The sequence below is a fragment of the Strigops habroptila genome, chromosome 1, assembly GCF_004027225.2.
Source record: "Strigops habroptila isolate Jane chromosome 1, bStrHab1.2.pri, whole genome shotgun sequence".
Classification (NCBI taxonomy): domain Eukaryota; kingdom Metazoa; phylum Chordata; class Aves; order Psittaciformes; family Psittacidae; genus Strigops; species Strigops habroptila.
Window position 1 is genome coordinate 119,303,941 of NC_044277.2, and position 11,952 is coordinate 119,315,892.

Consider the following 11,952-nt stretch of genomic DNA (forward strand, 5'->3'; position numbering starts at 1 on the left):
GTTCACATGTCTGGCCACACAAGCACAAAACAGTCCTGTAAGTGGTCCCCGAGTGCATATAAATCCTGTGAGCCCAAGTTCTATCAGCACAGACTATATATTTCATATCTTTCCAGCCACCTCTGTCCTCATTGTTGGCTGGTGAATGGTATAAACCACCCTCTCCATTTTCAACAGGAGTTTTTTTTAATGGTCTGGCAAATAACAGTGATTGGTTTAAAAGTCAGAAATTAAGCTGGGAATAGACTAAGTGAGTGAAATTAACTTTAAAACTTCGTTTGGGTTGTTTTTCTTCCCTCCCTTCTACCCACTCTGGTCATCGGAAGCTTTGCATTGGGACTGAGTTACCTAGATGTGTATTCCCGCTCCTGCCAAGGTGCCCAGTCTGGATAAGGATAACCAGTATCTTTTTCACCTTGTGGAATGGCAGAATTTGCCACTGCCTGCAAGGTCTCCTTGACAAGAATAGAAAGGACAGCTGCACTGACTGCAAATCCTCCTTTTACACTGACATGTCATCAGTTTCAGTACTGGGAGGAAAAATCAAGTGGGTTAGGTTCAGATCTTTCCTAAATGTCAAGTCCCACTCCTTGGATAGGCCCCAGACTGGAAAGATTCATACATTTTCATAGAAAATTATCAAAAGATTCCCCTAAAATTGTCCATAGAGAAGATCCCAGGCCTTTTGATGATGTTGAAGGAAATACTTCTCATGCAGTTCGGGTCTACCAGTAAGAGCAGAAAACAGTTTAAATTTTCAGAAGTGATGGACACTGCTGCAGTTGGATGTCAGAGATCTTATAGACTGCAAAAGTCAATTATAATTTCTCTCTTGTATTATTAAGGTGCCTAGGGATCCCTAGGCAAACCATTCCTATTTGTTGCAGTAGATATTTTGCAGAGGACAGTCTTAGTGCTAGAGCATTCTCAGCTTTTAGAGGAGATGGTTCTTCTTTTGGGTTGATCTAATCTTCTGCTCCAGCTGGATCTGTACTCACAGAATCATAGAATGGTTTGGATTGGAAGGGACCTTAAAGATCACCTAGTTCCAACCCCCTTGTCATAGGCAGGGACACCTTCCACTAGATCAGGTTGCTCAGAGCCCTGTCCAGACTGGCCTTGAACATTGCCAGGGATGAGGCATAATATTCGTCATTTCATGTCTATGAAACAGTGCTTCTGCTGCAGCAGAGAGAGCTGAGGACGCTCAGAATGCTTCTCCAGTCTTTCCTTTCAGAGACAAGAGCTAATACTGGCTTCTACAATCAACACAGTAATTTCATACATCTGGAAGTGAAAGAAAACAGACTCATACCTCTGTGTCGCATCGTATCCATGGAAATAGTATCTGTGGAGGAAAGTCTGTTCTGCTCCTGACTTGCTCCAAATAACAGAGCAGATGATTCTCTGTTGATATTAAAGATACATCAGATACAGTTCAAAGGTCTGTTTCTAGCAGTTTGGGGGAGGGGGGTGTGTGTGTGTGTGTGTTTTAATAATTTGTATTCTTGAGAGGAGAGTAGGCTTATTAAATTCACAGATGCCACCAGGGTGGCAGAAACAGCAAGAGTAATGGAGGACAGGACTAACAGTCAGAATGATCTGGACAAATTAAAGAATTGTTCTGATAAGAAAAAGATGAAGTTCAGTAAAGACAAGGTACTTAGGTGATCAGGTATAAGCAACCAAACCAATGCAGGACAGAGCATGACTGGCTGGGTAGCATTTTACAGAGGAGAGAGCATAGGGAATCCCAAGTCAAACATACAATGTTATCCCCTGAGCTGTACAAACAAAAGTATCACCTACAAAACACAGGAATATTTCTCTTCTTATTATGTTGGTGAATCTTTGGCAGGAGGATTACATCTGATGTGGGGCAGCATATGAGAGTTGTTGGGTTCTGAATTTTAAATACACCTTCCTGGTGCTTCAGGGTGTGTATTGCCCTTCAGATCTCCCCAGCAACTTTAGGGATGCTCTGGCTTTCACTTCTGTCACAGCCACATCCAAGTCATGCTCTATGCTGCCAAAGGCAGTTCTGAAGAACGAGGCAGGAAAGCAGCTGCAGGTTTTTCTATGTTTCAACCTCAAAACCCATGTCCCCTGTTAAAATAAAGAGGAAATACAAGAGCAGGCAATATATCACGTGTTTTTAATAAGGCATGTGAGATTTGAGGCTTAAACATGGGAAATCCCACGTTGTAAGTGATGTCTGGCAACTCCAGTTACTTTGAGAAAAATGTGGATGATCTGGAAGGGGTCCAAAGTAGGGCAGTAAAGAGTGATTAGCTGTCTGGAAAGATTGACAGCTGAAAGAAGAGCAGACTGAGGAGGGAGACAGCAATAAGCTTCACACGTGTAAAAAGTTGTTTCTGAAAAGTAATCTGTTTGCCATGTTCATATTGGATAGGACAAAAATAAGAGGCTTATATGTCACTGAGGGAGATTTAGGTTAGATGTTAGAAAGTGTTTCTGAACAGGCAGGGCAATGAAGCATTGGAATCGGATTGCCTGGGGAGTGCCTTGGGACGCACGGTCCCCGATCACCGGGGACGGCTGAGAATGGGCTGTAGAGACTGAGCATAGCCTAAAGCAGAAGAATGGTGAAAGCAACCTCAGAGAGTCCTTCCTAGTACTGGAAGTCTTCCCAGTGCTGTTTGTGAGTCTATCAACAGCAGCAGAAAGAGGTAATCAGCTCCATGGCAATTTTGAAGTATTGCCTTCAAAATTCATTAGCTCTTCAGGCAACAGGAAGTTCCCGTAGCGTGTCTTGGAAAGTACAAAACTTAGCTTTAATTAATGTTGCTTTCTTTGAAACATTTCTCAGTTAGGGAATAGCCCATACAAAATAAATTACTAAATTCAAGTCAAATGTAAAGACCAAATTTTGTCTTTTATTGGTCTGCCTTTTTTTACAGATAGGCATCACTACAGGAACAGGGAGTGCAGTACTGTGCCTCTTAACATGGTAAGGGACAAAGGGAGCTTGGTATTTTTATTCCGGTGTTGGACAGCGATATTTTTCTTTAGGTAGTGCCCTGTCCCTGAATCCTTTGTCATGCATCTGCCCAAGAAAAATAGATTTCATGTTAAATGGAGAAGTGTGATAGCTAATGTTCAGACTACATCAAATATATATGTACACACACATTAAATATATATTTATTCTCCTGCAGTATTCATGACTTTCATATTCCTTAGAGGACTATTTGCTCCATCCAGTACTGGGATATATAAATTGTAGACAAGTGTAATTTTCTTCAGCCTTTGCTAGGGTTAGAATTTCATTTGCATAAAAACCTCTCTGACTCCACAATGGGGGTTTAGGCCCAATTCACCAAGTTTCATGACTCTAAGATGGAAAACAACCAGACTATGAGAATAATATACATTAATCAAAGAAGAACTATCATGGCTATGGTTAACTTACCATTTTTTAATTATACTACATGATGAAACAGCTATATTAAATGACTTCACTAATGACTAACCCTTACCAGTACGAGCTGTGGTATGATTTTCTTCAACGATATTAATTTAATACTGAAAGACCTGATTTTTTTTTCTGGACATGGGATCATGTGTTCTGCACTGATATCTTCATAGTGCAAAATTAATTGCATCTGGGCAATCAAGAGATGACGTTTCTGAATTCCTATTGTATTTTATTGCTTCCCTTTTAATATTTTGATGGTACCATGGAAAAATTATTTCAGTGTTCTCCCTCTTTCCACTGCTTGTTTCCTTTGAAGCAATACAGGATTTTTCCAGGACACCTATTAAAGGAGGAACTGTCATAAAAGATATTTTTTCATGGTTTTTCCATTTTCTGTATCCAGCCATTGAAGGTGATATCATTATACTGTGGGGGATTGTGTTTTTTGTTTGCAGTTGGCACCCCAGGAGACAGTATAAGGATGCATTGACATAACCATTGCCCTCAGAAATGTCATATTATCAAGTTTAACTTACTGAGCAATAAATTCTTACCAGCTTTCAAATCCAAAAGGGGTAGCATGGGAATTACTCTTTCTATTACATCTTTATACAAGCATTCCTTATTTTTTCTAGGTGATAGAAAAATTACAGTGAAGTAGGGAGGGAGGAAAGGGGAAAAAACTATAATCTGACTTATGGTGGGAAAATATGAAAAGGTCATTTCTTGTTTCTGGCCTGCTAGCTTTGGGGCACATTTTCCTCTGTTTCACTGCGCAACTTTTACTAGTGCTTTTGAGATGAGGCAAAGACTTACCCACCTTCACAATCCAGTTCTGTTTCTGTGTGCAGATAGAACTGAAAACAAAACTGAATAGGAACAAATACTGTGGGCAGATGCTTTCAGCCAAGACCCCTGCACATCCCCTTCGATTCTCTTTTCTGACACTAGATTCTTCTTCTGACACAAGATACTTGAGGAAAAGGAACAGTTTGGATCAGCTTCCTCGCTCCGTTCTCAACTGCTAGTTCAACTTTGACTTACACCTGGTTTTACCTCCATAATAGGTTTTATGCACAGCCCAAATGTAACTGGTCTTTTAGCTTTGATTGTTCATGCACTTAATCTGTCATTTAGGCAGCATCTCTCTCTCCCTTTTCTTAATGTGACTTAGGAGCTGAAGAAGTATTGCTTTTGATGGCATACATTAACCCTAAATTAAAGGTATTAGTATGGTCCTATCACTGGCCAGTTCTGGAGTCATTACATTTGAAATTGTAAACAAAAGCCTAGAAATAGTCAGATATATTCTACTGTTAAACCATGCTTTCTACATCCTGATCATCCATCATATGTAAATACTTGTAACTACAAGCTGCAGATTCCCATTGCAGCAACAGGCAAATCTGCAGCCTGGCCAGGGGGTGGCAAACGTGTTTAACTGGAGATCTGATCTGGCCCTGCTATGTGGCCTCTAGTCTACAGTATTTTAGATACCACTTTCAGCATGTCACTTCCATCAGAGGTCCTGCTATAAAGCTTCAGTGCCTGCACTGCGCAGACAGGCAGCTCTGATCTGCTCATCTGTGGTTCTGCTCCAAAACCTCACTTCTTCCACTCTTAGTAAAGGCCCCAAAATCAGTACAGTCCATCATCATGACAAGACACTGGCTCCAGATTCATAATGCCATATATATCCCTAGGAGGAAGCTCTAAATACCCACAGCAGGGAAAACAGATCAAGCCTCTAAGATAAAGGTATGGCAGAATCCCATACATGAACCAGGTAGACATAAGACAGGTGAAGGATGTCCCCCGTGCTCCTCCTCTCCATCCTGCTTGTCTGGGAGAAGGATGAAACTGAAACCAGCTCCTTCACTCCCTTCTTCACCTCCAGATAGAAGCCACTGTGACAAAGCCAGTGTGGGAGGGGAAATGCAAATAACCATGTTGGTGCATTTCTGCAGTTTGACAGTTGCATTAGCTATCTCCTCACTCTTTATAATATTTCTCCTTGCTTCTTTCATTTTGATTAGTATATGAAAACAGCAAAAGCTAAAGGACTCTCTTCCCACAGAATAAAAATACTGGATGCTGGAAAAGTAAGTTAAGAAATTTAAAAACTTTTCCATCATTCAAAAGAAGCAAATATTTAGCATTTCTCATTTCCTAATGTTTTGCTATATTAAAAACCCAGTCATCTCCAGGGCTGTACTGGTCTGCTCTAAAACAGGAATAGTTTAACAGCTAGGTACTGTCCTTGGCCAACTGCATCAGGTGACAGTGCACCACCACCATCTACTGATCAACTGGCTGTACTACCAACAGAGACCCCCTCTCAGACCGATCTGGATTTGCAGAGACTTTAATTCACACATTAAACTTGTTGTACTGAGGCAGAGTTTGTCACATGTGGCATCTGCCTAACAAGGAGAGCAAGGACAGCTAAATGCAAGAGTCCAGAAGACTCATGAAACTGAAAATTTTCAGAAAGCAACTATTTAGGTTTTTTTGATAATGTTGAGCTGCTGTTAGCAGAACTACAAATAGAAGTTATTCGAACAGCATTTCACTTTGACTTACAAGTCATGAAAAACTGGCGACAGTGGGGTAAGCATCACTAATTGTTGCCCTGAAAAGGTTAAAAACTGCTTTCTCTTCCTGCATATTTAATCATGCTAATGAAAATTATCGGAAATACTATGTAAGTTATCTTTGACAACTCTTCCAAGGTTCCAAGGTACTCAGCTATCTACATCCATATAAAGAGCCCAGTAATGCAATGCATTATGTTGTGTAGGGGATACACTTGGTTCTTTGTGCTATGCTCCAGGTACATTTGTTAGGAGGAGCTAAGCTGTCACTTCTCAGTATGTCTTCCTGAATTTGACTATATAAATTAAAAACTATTTCATGGCAAGATACGTTCATAGTTATGAAAGGACTAAATTGATATAAAATTTCTTAGCTTAAAAAGGATTGTTTTGGTTCATATTCTTTATAGTATCAGTTGTTCCTTTTCTAACCTTACAAGGTCTCTATGTACTTAGACCAGCTATTCCGTTTTTTTAAGAGGCTGCATAGAATCTTTGTCTGCCCCTGTAGCAAATGGAAAATGTTTACTGGAAAAGTTACTGATATTTGAAGGTGTGATCTCTCATCTTTTCTTATGTTATTGAATCATTTTAGTCTGATACTGCTGTAAATCAAGTCTATGTGAATGAAGATTAGCCTGGTAGAGTCAAAGTTGTGTAGAAGTGGGAGACTATTCACAAGAATCTTGCTGGGTAGTTTGTGCAGGATCTACACCTCTGCGAAGGGATCTGTCAAAAATACCCAGTCAGAGCACAGAATTTCAAATCTATTCCATGATGGGGTAAATGTCTGTGCATTGGGTATGAAGACTCAGACTCTGTGCTCAGAACTGTCCTTTCCACTTCAGGTCCACTACCTTTTCTTGAAGTACTCTATATGGCTACCTCTTCAATCCACTTACCTTCTTTTGTCTGCATTGATGGAGCTGCACCAACTTACAGCAATAGATAATAAGGCATTATGTTCTGCACAAGTGCTACCTCTGTGTTTCACTTTGCTGTTTCTGTGCACTAACTGAGATGATAGGTGTTTGGCGCTAGTCACCTTTGATTTACTGTTGAGGGTGCCATGGACACCTCTGTTAGTGCAGACACAATAAATAGTGTGATAATAACAACTTGTTCCCATTGAACAAGAAAGCAGATGCATTAACTTATGGGTTGTCTTGTCTTTGACTGCTACTAAGGGAATTTAGAGGCGTTGAGCTGGCCACAGGAGGGCTCTCATATTGTTCCCTAGATTCAGTAAGGAATACAATGTGAACAAAGACCACATAGTTCAGATCAGACAAATTCTCTCTCTTCCTAGATTACACTCATAGCTTATGAAAAATGAAGGTTTTTTATAGTTCTTAAACAAAGCCTTTCCATCTGCGTTAAGGCCAGCTGGGACCATTAGATCATGTTTCAGAATATGAATCTGTTGTTCCCAACATTTTTGTAGCCGGAACTCCCTGCAGCCACCTTCTCTACTTTCCCAGTCCCAGACTTCATCTTTGTCTGTCTGGTCCTTTCTGCTTCTGTTTTCCTCTTTGTGCTCTCCCTTGGTTTAATGTCTCTTAATGGCAATAGCAGGGAGGTCATGGTAATTATCCCAGCAGGGTTTATTAGCTTGGACTCCAGTCACTGCCATGCTTTGACACTAATGTGATGACTCCATTCTGAAGCACACCTTAGTGACTGGTAAGTAAGGACATGAGCTGTAAGATTTTATTCATGTGCTTTTGTTTTTTCAAGATGTTTGTGCCGAATGTATGTTTGTGTGCCTTGACACAGAACAGTCATTTTTAAAGAATTATACTAACCCTACAGACTTTAAAGTGAGCAAGGAATGAAAGCCTTTTACTCAGTCAATACTTTTCTTAGGTATATATATATGTATGTCTATCAGTGGCATGCACAGATACACTTGTATGCATCCATATATGTATTTATATGTCTTGATATATATCTATGTATACATTAACAATATATACATAAAGATTGAAAAAGGATAGTATTCCACAGTGACATTGTGAAGATATAAACAAATGTTTTTCATGGAGGGGAAATACAAGAAAAGCATGTTTGAATTGTATGACTTCCACGTTGGTACTACTGGATTTCCATTTTTAATAGTTTGTGTGTATCCACATGCGTGTGCATGCATATGTGGTTAAGCCTAACATTTGAAAAGTCCCAGTTTCCTACAGTCAACATCTCAGTAGTGTCTATATAGGTTATGACCACCTTGAGTCCTTAATTCTAATGGGAATCATGTATCCAGACATTCCTGAGAACACTATGCCTGATAAGTCAGCGGTACTGAAGTCCTTCAGCCCAAAGCCAGCACATGTCACAAGCAGGCCGGCATGTGCTAAGCCAGTCTGAAACAGGCAGACAAACTCAGTGCACATTTGATAGCACTGGGACTAGTCTGAGCCACTCTCACACTGAAATAACTCCCCGCAACCAGGACAAATACAGGGCTTCCAGAGCACCTCCTACTCTCTGCGAGAATCTGACCCAGTTTTGGGACTGTCTACTTTTCTTGGGCTAAATCCACTCAGTTTTACCTTTATTTTCTCAAGCTAGATAAAATCACAGAATCATAAGATACAGGCAGTGAGTTCACATCTCATTTTCTGGGTTTCCCCAGAAAAGTTACATTCATTGTGCTCTGGAAAACACATTGCAGTGGACATCTTTTAGTTGGCATAATGTTTTCAGTTGAAAGCAGAAACAGCCTGCATCTCAGCTTTTGTGGCATGCTGGTTCTGTACTCTCTTTGATGGCCGTACCATCTCTGTCAATGAGTGAGCTCGATACGTTTTCCCAGTTCCTGTCTTCCATTTGCAGTGAACAGGGCTTGTAAGAGAAGCTGAGTGTCCTTGAGCCTGCCACTACAGGGATAACCTGGCTCTTATCTATGGACATTATTCCACAGTCCCATGCTCAGCAGTGCCATAGGTTTCTCCCCTCCTGGGGATCGGGGTGGGAGGGAGGGGAAGAAGAGATTTTTAGATTTCTTATTAGTGTCTACCCTGTCTTGCCAACATATGGCCACAAACTCTCTTGCCTTCAGTAGCTTCCCCTGTGTCGGATGCAGGGCATGATAATAACACTTTTTCCTTTACAGAAGGCATACATTCAGCTGAAGCTGTTCCTGGAGCAGCATGGGGTGTAGGAGTGCTCAGTGCAGGACTGTGAATACTCCTCAGGAAGCAGCACAGGGTTTGGTGTAATATTAAACTGGGTAAGCCATAACCAGAGCAGGCATATGATGTGTCAGCAGGGTGGGAAACGCCACAGATCAGGCAGAGGCTGTGAGCAGAACTAAGGGGAAGGACCTGGGAAAGAGAATATTGATGCCTTTCCTAGAGGCAGCTGATCCCTTTTCAGTGACAGCAGAGGTTTGTTACTCCCAGGAGACTGCTCTGATAGGCAACTATCCACTTTGCCTTTCTCAGAGCCAGTCATGCCCACATCAGTCTTTAAAGGGTTCAGAATGCCAGACACAAAAGCAATTTCACAACACTTCATCTCCTGAGCTTTGTGCCTCTTGAAAAGCCTCAACATTTTCCTAAGCAATCATGAAACAAGCCCCTCCCAGCCAGTTATATTTATGATTAATTGCAATGTCCGGTCTTACTCATGAGACAAATAATAACAGTCCTGTCCATCATTTCAGAATTTCACATTTCACTGTGTTTATCTTGCACACTACTTGAGCTCTGTCTTTTCCAGATGATGAGTAATTCAGGCAAAACCACCTGCAGATGTTCCTTCTCTCATTCATGCTCTCCTCCCTTGGAAATCTGTGGTGGCATCTGTTTCAGACAGACAGTCCTCCAAAAGAATAGGAAGAGCTGATTCTCTGATAGCAACTGAGACAATAACCACTCTCCTATCTTTTTCATGTCATTTAATAAAAATTTCAGCAAATGTTCAATTCTGATACATTTGTAATCAACAGCATAGATGTCAGGTTTAATTAGCAGTCAGGGATGGGTTCTGTATTTGTGCTTCAGTCAATACCATCTACCAAGTATAATGTAAACTTACAGTGAAGAGTATCACAGTTCAAATGAACAGACTGTTCAGCCATATCTACATGCTCTGGACAAATACAGGGATAAAATGTAAAGGAGAGAACAGTTCAGAGTGAGTTCTGTGCATTTCTAATAAGTATACAGGGAAATACAAGGGAATATATGCAAAACCTGACCTGGAAAAGTCCTGGCACAAGTGTATAAATATTTGCGAGTATGGTAATTAGCTTCTTGGCTGAATCTAGATGACATTAAATGATCAGTCTCAGTGCACTCAGAAAAGCAGAGGACCACAGAAAGGGAAGAATATTTAAATATAATAATGAATTTCCTTTTAATTTTTTAGTCTTCAGGTGAACCCCTTTCATTTTCAGTTCTATCATTTGTATTTTAAATGCACAGCGAAAGAGCTGCTATCTCCTTTTTACTAAAGCATGGACTAAATTATTTCTCAAACTCTGGCATACAGAACACTGTAATCTCTTCTTTCCTTAGCTGACAAAAAAACCAAAACAAACCAAAACCACTTATATTGTTCATCAGTCCTTTGGTCAGCTTCCTCCAACAGGTTTCTGACATTGCCTTCCTTCCTTCCCTGACAGATGAACCTTTGACACTTTGATTCATGTACAATCTCATTTCCATTGCTTCCTCTCTCTGTGCATAGCACAGAGAACAAATGTGCTCAGGGTCTTCAGGGGCAACCTGAAAAGAGCAGGACTGTGACTATCTTTACTTTCACGCATAACGGTTTCAGGGAATGGCAAAATTTTAAGGGTGATGGGTTTGGCTTTTGTTTATTTACACAATAATGGGAGATGCCAGGCAAAGAAAAGGCCCAAATACACCAAGAGGCTTCCTGAGACAGTGAGCTCTGGAAATCATGAGACTCAGACTAATTGCAAAAAACCATCAGAACCATTTATAAGCATAAATGCATGTGAAAAAACAAATGGTTTCTACATATTAATATCATAGAATTTAATACTTACGTGTCACATGAAAACACTTGGTAGCAAACTCCATGAGCTTGAAGACATTAGTAATAAGCTTGGGTTTAGTGACAGAAGGAAAAAACCTAACATTGCAACGTGCATCGCGTTAATGGCTGTGGGAGGGATGGAGTTTAGCACAAGCTAATTCAAAGCTGGGCCCTTGGGAGCTGAGAAACTAGTTGCATTTGCTGGCACAGCTGTAGCTGTCTAAGAGATTACTAAACCGTGATGGGATGTGTGTGGCAATCAGATGCAGCAGACCAGTCATTTGAGAAAAATTGTATCAATAATTGCCTCGATAGTTTGTTTTTAACTAGATAGATAGAATTAAAATATTCCAAAAATTATTTCCAGTAAAGGCTGGTGGCATAATGTGGTGAAATGAGCACCTGAAACATTTTAAAAGTCAAGCTTAGATACAGCCTGGAAAGTTATACCCTAGAGAGGTTCCAGGGTTACCGTGCATTTCTCTGTCAATGACCAATAACTGTGAATTATTTTTAAGCTGCTGCATAATTCCATTTGAAAAAAAATCTTGAGCTTTAACTTTAAAAATGCTAAGTCTCCAGTTCTTATGAAGAAACAATGAATCAAACCAATGCAGCATTGTCTGCTTGAGTCAGCAGGTGTATTGACACCAAACAAAGATAAGGGGTGAATTCTGAGCAAAACCAACCGTTCCTCAGTTTAGATTAAAGAGGAAAGAGGTTGAAGTAGGAAGTGGATGTGGAGGGACCTATAATAAAAGAGATTAGGTAAAACTGCTTGAAGAAGACTGTAGCAGTAGGCATGTTTAGGATAAAGCAAAGTTTAGAAAGACACACTGGGATAAATGTATGAGATGAGATAAAACAGATGGGAAGAAAGAGAAAACAAATAATGAAAGCAGACAT